Source organism: Lactuca virosa, chromosome 3 (assembly GCF_052849685.1).
Source record: "Lactuca virosa cultivar CGN04683 chromosome 3, Lactuca_virosa_CGN04683_v6, whole genome shotgun sequence".
NCBI classification, from domain to species: Eukaryota; Viridiplantae; Streptophyta; class Magnoliopsida; order Asterales; family Asteraceae; genus Lactuca; species Lactuca virosa.
Window position 1 is genome coordinate 391182343 of NC_136428.1, and position 10938 is coordinate 391193280.

A 10938-nucleotide genomic window follows, 5' to 3' on the forward strand; every position below is an offset into this window, starting at 1 on the left:
TTGTAAGATGTTTGTAATGTATAAGTTTTGTAAAAGTTTGTAATTGTTTGAACTCTCCTAGAAAACCCTATGTTTCCTACTAAAAGTAGCCTTCTACCAAGGCATCTAGTATCTGTGTGTGTGTCTCTTGTAAGAGTGTGTATTTTCCCAAATCTGACTATTATTAACCAAAATATAGTTCTTACATTATTGTTTATTGTGTGAATATCACAAAGTAAATGTAAAGGGAAAATGAAATAGTACTGTAGTGTTGTATTAAGTAACTACTGCTGTACTAATTACTTTAAACTATTTGTTATTTAAAGTACCATGTGATCGGCCTGTATCCTGCTACCGACTCTATAGTAAAACGACGATGCAAGACGTCGTAAGAAATGACTTTTGGCACCCGTAGACTTGCAAGTCCCACTGTAGCGAGCAGCAAGGTGTAGGATAGTCAATCCAGTATAGATCTATACACAAACTCATACGTTCCCCAATGAAGGAGATTCTGGATACAAAACGGGTCATGACAGGTAGTGCCATGTCCCACGTTAAGTGGCTCACATAACTGTATGTAATGTATATGTATATGTATATGTATGTGCTAGCTGTATTGTGTGTTCTTTCTCTGTCTAGCTTGTATGTTTTGTTTCTCATCACTGTGTATTATGTTTGTTTCTCATCACTATGTATTATGTTTGTTTCTCATCACTATGTATTATGTTTGTTTCTCATCACTATGTATTACTCATGAATGAACTGACTCATTGTATGTTTCATTGTTCTAGTAATAGTATCTTCCTAAACTATACCTATTATAGTTTACTAGTAATGTTGTTTGTGTATATGAACATGTTTGTATACCTTTGCTACCCAAAGGCATTGAACTGAATGAAAGAAGTAACCTTTTATATCTACACACATATACATGATATATAACTAGGATTCAAACGACCTTCGGACAAATAACTTGAATGCCCTGAGTCCACAACCAAACAAGGAACAGGAAGTAAGGTGAGCTATCAGTCCTAAGTCCTTTCAATCCTACTTATATAAGTATATCTATATAGATACACATAATATAAGTTAAAAGAATTTAAGTAAAAGTATTTAACATGTAAAAGATTTTGATAAAAGCATTTGGTATGTAAAAGAGTTTGTAAGACAGTTTGAAGTAAAACAGTTTGATAACACAGTTTGAAAAAGTAAGAAATCCACTTGTTTGGTAGTTATTAATCACATGTGATTGATATAATAACTATAATTGTTCAACTTGTACCCCCCCCATAAAAGCATTTAAAAACATTTAAAAGGTTAATTAAGGGGTATGAACTCACCTGTAGTGAGTGGTTTGGATGAACGGAATGTATAGGATGCTAGGTGTCAAGTGAAGACTTATACACACACAATGATCCTAGTTAACATATAATAACACATATATGTATCCAATTAGTTATAAAACAACTAATTAACAAAGTTAAGACATCCTATAACATGTAAAACACCTTATTTAAGTGCTATAAGTCCTAAGGATTGCATCTAAGTGTTGTAGAACATTGTTGTTGCAGTTCAAACACTACATTTCCCGGCAGGCTCCTACGTCGTGGAAGTTGCACTTGTTGCACTTGGGCAAACTTCCAGCGTACTGCTTTACCGGAGCCGCAGCGGCAGGTGCAATCGCAGCATGAACTGCCACGACCTGCTGCTTTTTGGCAGCCTTCGTCTTTCTCTTGCCATCCCAAAACTTCCGCTTGGAATCAGCGGTTCTGACGGGTTCTGAGATGGCCAGGGTTGTTGTTGCGGCCGGGGTACGAACCCTATGGTCTATGAGCCGCTGTGCCAATCGCTTGCCACTATCAAATGTAGTGGGGTTTGAAGCCAAAACATTTCCCTGGAATGGAGGCACCAGCCCCCATATGTATCTTTCAATCTTCTTCCCCTCTGTATGAACCATGTTGGGATAGTGGGCCACCAGTTCACAGAACCTGGCGGTGTAGGAGACTATGTTGGAGCCCTTCATGGTTAGGATCGATAGTTCTTCCTCTAGCTTTTGGATTTCGCCCCTCGGGCAGTACTCCTCAACCATTAGCTCTCTCAGAGCTTCCCAACCCATAGCATTTGCCACTATAAGGGATAGTGACTTGACATGGCTATTCCACCATGTTAGGGCTTTTGACTCAAAGGTGCAAGCAGCAAACTTGACTTTGCTCCCTTCTGGACAGGAGCAGATCTCGAAAACCGATTCGGTCTTCTTGAACCATTGTGAGAGGGCAATGACTCCGCCAGTCCCCTTAAAGGACAATGGCTTGCAGTTTGTGAAGTCCTTGTAGGAGCACTCTCTGGAGCGCACAGGGATTTCACCATGAGTAGATAGGACAGGGGTTCCTCCTCCAGTGGAACCAGAAGAATGATATTGTGCCATGGCTATAGCCACAGCCGCAGCTACAGCAGCATTCAGGGCTGCCGTGTCGAATTGAGGAGCAGGTGGTGTTGGTGCGGGAGGATCGCGTCTTGTCGATTTACGTGGAGGCATCTTTTAACTATAAGTTTAGAAAGATGAAGATATTGATAAGAATTTAATAGGAAGTAGATAAGAATGACTCATGGATTAACTCTCCATAGTCCAACTGCACAAATGAATAGCACGATTGAATAGTATGATTGAATGAAGATCTAGTACTAGCAGATGATAGCAATTGGATATTGATTTCCATAAGATTAGATATCTGTCAATAATACTGGAATTACAAACGTAATGAGTTCGGGACAAATGACCTAGAAGTAGGTCTTACATCAACCAAGATGGAAAATTTCGACAGACTACTACCTAATCAAGACCTAACGGGTCTAAGATTTACAAAGATAGGAAATTAGACTAAAGTTTTTTACACAAACTAGGTTATATCCAAAAGAGAAGTCGATAAGACTCTATCGGCGACAAGAACTACTAGAGTGAGTTCTTCAATCCGACAGAAGGCGTTCTATGTCTCTCACGCGCCTATCAGATCTTGCTTGCTGAGCTCGAAGTTCCCTAACTTCAGCTTGGGTTTCAGCAAGTTCCCTCTGTAGAACTGCATTGCGGACTTGAGTCTTTTCATGAGCAGACTCTAGTTGGCGAATGCAGACAGTGTTAACGCCAGAGTTGGCGTCAATCTCCACTACTCGGTTGATAGCTGCTTGACCTTGCTCGGTTTTCCGAGAAATCGTACAGACCATTATGGGTAGGACCCTGTCAGCTGAACCTCCCTCAGTGAGGTTGTAGAAGCTTCTGTCTCCATTGTAGGGTATGGGTTGACCTTGTTCCTGACTCCATCTGTTCAAGTTTGTGGACCACAGAGGAGTGGGTCCTTGAAATGTTGGACGAGGGTTCAGGTTTGGGTCTTGAGCAGCTGGGGGTAGGTTGTTGACTTCAGGCTCTGAGTCAGAACCATCAGAAAAGCCTTCAGCTTCGTGATCATCCAAAGGGATTGGGTGATCATCTTCTGGCTCTTCTCCCAGCCATCCTGCATTGCCGTTGTTGGGATAGTACAGGTCTCCGGGAAAATGGAATCCAGCCAGTATATCTACACGAGAAGAGGGATAAGGAAATAATTCATAGACGAACTAACTAGATAATTATAAGATGATCTTTATCAGTTACTCGAACATTTGCGTAGTGCATACCAGTCATATGTAACCTAGAAAGGATAGATCTTCGAATAAGTGACCCTAACTCTAAGCCCACAACCAAACAAGGAACAGGAAGTAGAGCAAAGATCACAGATTCTAAGTCTATGCCATCCTAGTTACCTATAACCTTAATGTATCCACCCCGCAACTATTGACATACTAATAAAGACCTTTTTAGTTCTCAAATAAGTAATCAATAGTCACACAAAATACTCCTATAGTATTTTAAGTTTCTGTTCTGTTCTACTGTTCTCGTTGTAGTAGTGTTGGTAAGTTTTTAGACTTGTTGCAACCTCACAACTACACTTAGGCACATGCTAATCACTCCTCGGATAATGTAGTTGATCAAGCTACATCTTCCCAGGGTTGACCATATGTCTCTAAGTCTACTTGTGCTGTCCAACAATCGTAATACTTTTGTTCTGTCCTAGTGACACTGATTTTAGTATGAATGCAGGTATGTATACTTGGTTAAATATTTTATTATTTAAAAGTATAAACACTTTATCAGAGTATTTTAATCCCGCTATGTTTATAGTTTGTATATCTTTTATGGGTTGATACACTCGATTCACTATAAACAATGCTCTGATACCAATCTGTCACACCCTGAAAACCGAAACGGCGGAAACGTTCGGGGGTGGAGGACGTCATGTACAGTATCACAACAATTCAAAGTAGTAAACAAGCAACAACGTCATCCATTGCATTAATAATATAATTTCATAAAAGTGTGTTCTGTCAAGTTATACAGACACCAAAAATATACATCAAAATAAAAGATGAGTCTTGAACGAGCTCCATCTTCTCAAAACCTGGCACCGGTACCTGTCTACTGGTGACCTGAGAATACAAGTTATTTTGAAAGAGTTTATCAGCTTTAAAGCTGGTGAGATCATAAGTATATTAATGTCTGTATTTGTATGAAAGTATTTGTAAGTCTGTAATTGTATAAGTTTGTAAAAGTTTGTAATTGTGTGAACTCTCCTAGAAAACCCTATGTTTTCTACTAAAAGTAGCCTTCTACCAAGGCATCTAGTATCTGTGTGTGTGTCTCTTGTAAGAGTGTATATTTTCCCAAATCCTACTATCATTAACCAAAAATATGGTTTTTACATTATTGTTTATTGTGTGAAGATCACAAAGTAAATGTAATGGGAAAATGAAATAGTACTGTAGTGTTGTATTAAGTAACTACTGCTGTACTAACTACCTTAAACCAAATGTTATTTAAAGTACCATGTGATCGGCCTGTATCCTGCTACCGACTCTATAGAAAAATGACGATGTAAGACGTCGTAAGAAATGACGTTTGGCACCCGTAGACTTGCAAGTCCCACTGTAGCGAGCAGCAAGGTGTAGGATAGTCAATCCAGTATAGATATATACACAAACTCATACGCTCCCCACTTAAGGAGATTTTGGATACAAAACGGTCATGACAGGTAGTGTCATGCCCTGTTACATGGCTCACATAAATGTAATAATGTTCTAGTATATGTATGTGCTAGCTGTATTGTGTGTTCTCTCCCTGTCTAGCATGTATTGTTTGTTTCTCATCATAGTATTCTATTGTTTGTTTCTCATCATACTATCTATTGTTTGTTTCTCATCATAGTATCTATTGTTTGTTTCTCATTATCGTATCTATGGTTTGTTTCTCATTATCGTATCTATTGTTTGTTTGTTATTGACTCATGTATGAACTGACTCATTGTATGTTTCCCTGTTCTAGTAATAGTATTAGTATCTCCCTAAACTATACCTATTATAGTTAATTAGTAATGTTGTTTGAATGTATGAATATGTTTGTGTACCTTTGCTACCCAAAGGTATTGAACTGAATGAAGTAACCTTTTATATCTACACACATATACATGATATATAACTAGGATTCAAACGACCTTCAGACAAATAACCTGAATACCCTAAGTCCACAACCAAACAAGGAACAGGAAGTAAGGTGAGCTATCAGTCCTAAGTCCTTTCAATCCTACTTATATAACTATATCTACATAGATACACAGAATATAAGTTAAAATAGTTTAATAAAAGTATTTGATATGAAAAAGAGTTTGTAAAATAGTTTGAAGTAAAACAGTTTGATAACACAGGTTGAAAAGTAAGAAATCCACTTGTTTGGTAGTTATTATCACATGTGATTGATATAATAAATATAATAGTTCAAATTGCATTCCCCCCCCCCATAAAAGCATTTAAAAAGAATTAAAAGGTTAATTAAGGGGTATGAACTCACCTGTAGTGAGTGGTTTGGAAGAACTGATGATATAGGATGCTAAGTGTCAAGTGAAGACTTGAACACACACAAGGATCCTAGTTAACATATAATAACACATATATGTATCCAATTAGTCATAAAACAACTAATTAACCAAGTTTAAGACATCCTAAGACATGTAAAACACTTGATTTAACTGCCATAAGTCCTAAGGATTGCATCTAAGGGTGGTATGACCTTGCATTTGAGTTTAGGGTTCAAGGGTGAACTCCCTTGGAGTTTACGATTTTGTGACCATAACCCCTTAAGTTTACGGTCGTAAACCCATGAGTTTACGGCCATAAACTCATGGTACTTGACCATTTTGCGTTTTGAAGTTTTAAAGATCATAAGAAGCATTCCTACTTCATGTTTAAGCCGTAGGAAGTGTTTAGGGCACCATTTCACTCCTTTGTGGAGTTTACGGTCCTTGGACCATTTGTCTTTTGGTTTACGGCCGTAAACCCAAATGGTTTATGGTCTTTTGATGTTTTCAAGTACTAAGCACATCAAGGAAGGGTCTAGGCTAGTTTCCAAGGCTTGGTAAGGGACTAGGCCACACTTTGGCACCCTTTTTAGGGTTTACGGTCCAAGAACATCTTGGACCGTAAACACCTTTGATCTTGTGTTTCTTGGGTGTTTTCTTGATGATTAGAAGTTTAACAAGTCTTATAATACTCTAGGGTAGAAGTACTTACTAGGTAGAAGCTTGAAAAGGTGCTAAAAGTCCAAGAACACTAGTGTGTGTTCTTGGTGTTCTTGGTGAAACTTGAAGATCTACACTTTTGGAATGATTTCACAGATGGAATCATGTAAGATCACTAGATTAAGTAAGATATCAACTTTTTAGGGCTAGAAACACTTACAAAGTTGAAGATCAAGAAGAAAAGTCGGATGATACTTGAGAGAGAATTGAGTTTGGATCTTGAAAATGTGAAAAAGTGGTAAATAATGACTAAGTGTCATATTTATACCCCCTTTAGTGTTTACGGCCGTAAACACCTTTGTTTAGGCCGCAAACTCCAAACTCTTGGAGTTTTGGGACATTATTGTTGCACAATAAACCCTAGGGCATCCTCTTTCCTGTTATCTCCTGAAGTACTAACTTTAAAACACTCAAACTTATTCCAAAAGCTTGAAAGTTAGTAGAAACTGTTCTGAATTCTATTGAATTGAATGATTGTACAGAATGGAAATTTCGGGTTGTCACATGGTGGCCCTGCATGAAGCGGGATGTAGCATGCTACATGGAGCGGTGCTTGACCTGCAGGAAGGTCAAGGCCGAGCACCAGAGGCCACACGGCAAGATGCAGCCGTTGGATATTCCGCTGTGGAAATGGGAGGACATTACGATGGATTTTATCACAAAGCTTCCCAGGACAACGCGAGGAGTGGATTCGATCTGGGTCATCGTCGTTCGATTGACCAAGAGCTCTCATTTTATTCCGATTCAGGAGAGCATCTCGGCCGAGAAGCTGTCCGACATCTATATCCGAGAGGTGGTAGCTCGACACGGAGTGTCAGTTTCAGTGATTTCCGACAAGGATGCACGATTCACTTCCAGGTTTTGGAAGAAGTTTCATGACGAGCTGGGTACTCGTCTGCATTTTAGCACCGCCCTTCACCCGCAGACAAATGGTCAGAGCGAGCGGACCATCCAGACGCTAGAGGATATGCTGCGGGCATGTGTTTTAGACTTCGGAGGTAGCTGGGATACCTACCTTCCGTTGGTGGAGTTCTCGTATAATAATAGCTATCATGTGAGTATCGACCGTCCTCCCTTCGAAATGTTATACGGGAGGAAGTGCAGAACCCCGATATGTTGGGGTGAGGTTGGCCAGAGAGTCATGGGGAGCACCGAAGTGGTGCTCAAGACGACAGAGAGGATTCAACAGGTTCGGAGCAGAGTTCAGACTGCTCAGAGTCAGCAGAAAAGTTATGCCGACAAGCGCCGATCGGACCTGGAGTTTTAGGTCGGGGATATGGTTCTTCTGAAGGTATCGCCATTGAAGGGTGTCATCCGATTCAGGAAACGGGGCAAGTTGGGTCCCAGGTACATTGGACCATTCAGGGTCCTAGCCAGAGTGGGAAAGGTGGCATATATGTTGGATCTGCCAGCCGAACTCAGTCAGATTCATAGCACTTTTCACGTCTCCCAGTTACGGAAATGTTTGGTGGACAACTCAGTAGTGGTACCCTTAGAGGATATTCAGGTCGATGACAGCCTGAATTATATTGAGCGGCCTGTAGCGATTCTCGACCAGAAGTCGAAGGATCTGAGGAATAAGAGGGTGGAGCTCGTGAAGGTGCAATGGCAGCACCGGAAGGGCTCGGAATGGACTTGGGAGCCGGTGGATGAGATGATGGAGCATTACCCAGAGCTTTTCCAGGAACGAGTAGCAGACTTTGAGGACGAAGTCTAAAATAAGTGGGGGAGATTTGTAGCACCTGGTTCCTGGTATGTATTTTAATTAAGTAATTTTTCATTTTTGGCCTGGGACTCGACGAGTTGAAGGCCCAACTCGCCGAGTAGAAGCGGGATGAGACGCGGGATTTAAGTGATGGACTCGTCGAGTCGGGTCCCGGACTCGACGAGTAGGCTCTGACTGGACAAAACCCTAATCTGAGGGTTTGCATCCTATGTAAACAACCTTATACAGCCTTCATCGCCCCTTTATGCTCCCAGAAACCCTCCATAGCAAACCCTTAGTGTTTTGGTGCAAGATCTAAGGCTTTTGAGTGATTTTTGTGGGTTTTGACCTCAAGGAAGGAGGAAGGACATAGAAGGATCAAGAGGAGACTGAAGGATTCGAGTTTGGTTGATCATTTGCAGTCTTTGAAAGGTATAAAGTATGTACCTTGCTTTCTTGTTTGTTAGATCCCTTTTTGGGGAAGATTTAGGGCTTTTTAAGCCATATGAGGTAGCCAACCATGATTGCAAACATGGTTGGGGGTCAAGACTTCGGATCTAAGTCTTTGGAAGAGTCACAAGGCAGATTTGGCTTGCTTTTGCACCCAAGGAAGGCCTCATGCAACAAAAGAGCCATTTTAGAGCCTTTTTGGCTCAAAAGTCCCATGTATGCATCTAAAGTTCGTAACTTTACGTGCTAGATCGAGCTTAGGGGCTTGGATCTATCATTTGGACAAGTGTTGTACATCAGGTATCGAGGATTCAGGGTGTGGACGTTATCGACTCGGCGAGTCTGTTCTTGGGACTCGACGAGTCCAAGGCTTTGAGTTTCATATCTGTTGAGGGTCAAAGAACTCAAATGGGTGTTAGAAGGGTTGTAGCAGGACATAAAGAGTGACCCAATGCATTGGACTTAGTTTTAGACCTGGAGTTCATGGGACTCGACGAGTGCTAGAACAGACTCGGCGAGTCCAAGGCAATCTTCTTATTATTGAAGATGTACTCGACGAGTTGTTCATACAACTCGGCGAGTCAAGGTCAGAACTTGTTCATCAGATGAAGGTGAACTCGACGAGTTGTTCATACAACTCGGCGAGTCGGATGAAGGTCCATTCGATGTTCATATCGAAGAGGAACTCGTCGAGTCGTCGCTAAACTCGACGAGTAGGGTCGTGGATGAGGACAGTTGGAGAGATAGGGACTCGATGAGTTGGCGGCCCAACTCGACGAGTCGGGTCAACTGGAAGTTGACTTTGACTTTGACTTGGACTTGGTCAGGGGTAAAATGGTCATTTTACCCTAAGAGTAGATATCAGATTCTGACTGACTGTTTTGTGGGAATTGTAGCCGGAGGATTTCCGGAGCAGCAGCGGACAGAGGTTCCCGCACAGATTATCAGCAGCTACTCATACGAGGTGAGTTACCTTCCAGTAGGGGTGGTTCTAAGGCCACAATGCCGGCCCACCAAAGACGAGTATTTAGAAGACGAGTATATAAAAGCCTCTTCGTGTAATGGCTCTAACCCTAACCACCAACTCCAATCTCAGCACCCAAATTCGTGATGCTCAGCTAAAATCACTCGAACCCGAGAATATCGTGGAAGAAAAACCTTCGAGGAATGGACAAAGAGTTCGACCTCAAGGAAGACGGAACACGATATTTCATGAACCAAATTTGGAACCTAGACCAAGATAGTAGATTCACTTCCAAGTTTGGGCAATCACTGTAAAGGTTCCTAGGAACCAAACTCGATATGATTACAACCTACCATCCTCAAACGGATGACCAGAGTGAAAGAACGATACAAACTTTAGAATACATACCCCCGTGCTTGGGTGATAAACTTTAGTAATTCATGGGAAAACAAGGTAAACTAAACCCCCGTTACATCGAACCTCTTGAAGTCCTGGCAAGGGTAGGTCCGGTGGCTTACAAAGTCAAAATTTCCTCAAGAACTCAACAAAGTTCACAACACCTTCCATGTATATGATTTCAAAAGTGTCTCTCTAATGGGAACCTTGTCATTCCTCTCGATGAGATCCAGGTCAACAAAGTTTTAAACAAAGTTGGAGATCCTGGATCGAGAAATCAAAAGCCTCAAACAAAGTTGTGTACCTATAGTAAATGCCTGATGGAACTCTAGTAGAGAGCCGATGTTTACTTGGAAACGTGAGGACCAAATGAAACGAAAGTATCCGCAATATTTATGCGGTGCTCCCTTCACTATTGGAATAAAATACAAGTAGAACAAAATGATAAAGGAATAAAATATTCTAGAACAAAATAATTTCGGGACGAAATTCCCTTAACGGGGAGGTAATGTGACATCCCGAAATTTAGGTCACAGACTGTGAAAGGTCAAATTCAGAGTAAATCTTTTTGTAATTTCATTCATTGAGTTTTAGTTCATATAATATAAAATAAATGATTTATTTCAACTATTATAAGATAACATATGATATCTTACTTACGAATATGTAATCTACCAAAGAAATCTAACAGCTCAAACTGCAACCTTAGGAGTGCGTCTGAAAAACTGAAATTTCGCATTAAGCATTTGTGAGAAAAACAAACACTCTAGTCTTGTAGTACGTGTTTC